The sequence below is a fragment of the Neophocaena asiaeorientalis genome, unplaced genomic scaffold, assembly GCF_003031525.2.
Source record: "Neophocaena asiaeorientalis asiaeorientalis breed wild unplaced genomic scaffold, Neophocaena_asiaeorientalis_V1.1 scaffold240, whole genome shotgun sequence".
NCBI classification, from domain to species: Eukaryota; Metazoa; Chordata; class Mammalia; order Artiodactyla; family Phocoenidae; genus Neophocaena; species Neophocaena asiaeorientalis.
Genome location: NW_020185331.1, coordinates 2,776,413 through 2,777,170, shown reverse-complemented (window position 1 = coordinate 2,777,170; position 758 = coordinate 2,776,413).

The following is a 758-nucleotide window of genomic DNA, read 5'->3' as shown; positions in this document are numbered from 1 at the left end:
TCACGCGCGCACACACACACACACACACACACACACACACACACACACACACACACACACCCCGTGCACCAGACGTCCCCACTCCTGAGCCCCAGACCCCTCTCCATTCCACCCCTGTGCTTACTCTGTCTCAGCAGCTGCTCATAAAAATGCCCAAGCACCCTTGGGTGTGTGATAGGGACACTCCTCTGTACCCTCCAGCCTGTAGGACCTTTCCCATCTCCCAGCCCCCCAATACCCAGCAGCCTCAGCTCTCACAGGGTCTGTAGGGCTCCAGCTGGCGAGCTTGGCCACCCTCCCCGTGGAAATCCCCACTGCAGGCAGATCCTGCAGAGCCTCCATTTCCTTCTATTGTGGCAGTCCGGAGAGGATCACAGCAGAGCTGAAGGTGACCATAAAGCCTGGGCCCCAGGCATCCCTTGAGCACACAAATGGGGGCTCCTAGACCAGGGCTGACCCCCTCCGCCACTCCACACAGGCAAGAGCAGACTGAACTGACCTTCCCTTCTCTTTCTTTCCTGCCAGTCCTACTATAGATTAAGGGGCCATTTAGCCCTGAGATCACCCCTGCTGGGAAGTGTTTCAGGGACTGCCTTAAAATGCAGGAGGCAAATCTGGGAGAGGACAGTGGGGTCCCTGGCTCTCACACCAGCCAGCAGGGGCAAGGACTGAGCACTTGGTACAAGTCCCTGGCCTACCTCACTGCTATGGAGCCAGTGGGGCAACTGAGTCACTGCCTTCTGGAGAGGAGACAGGGT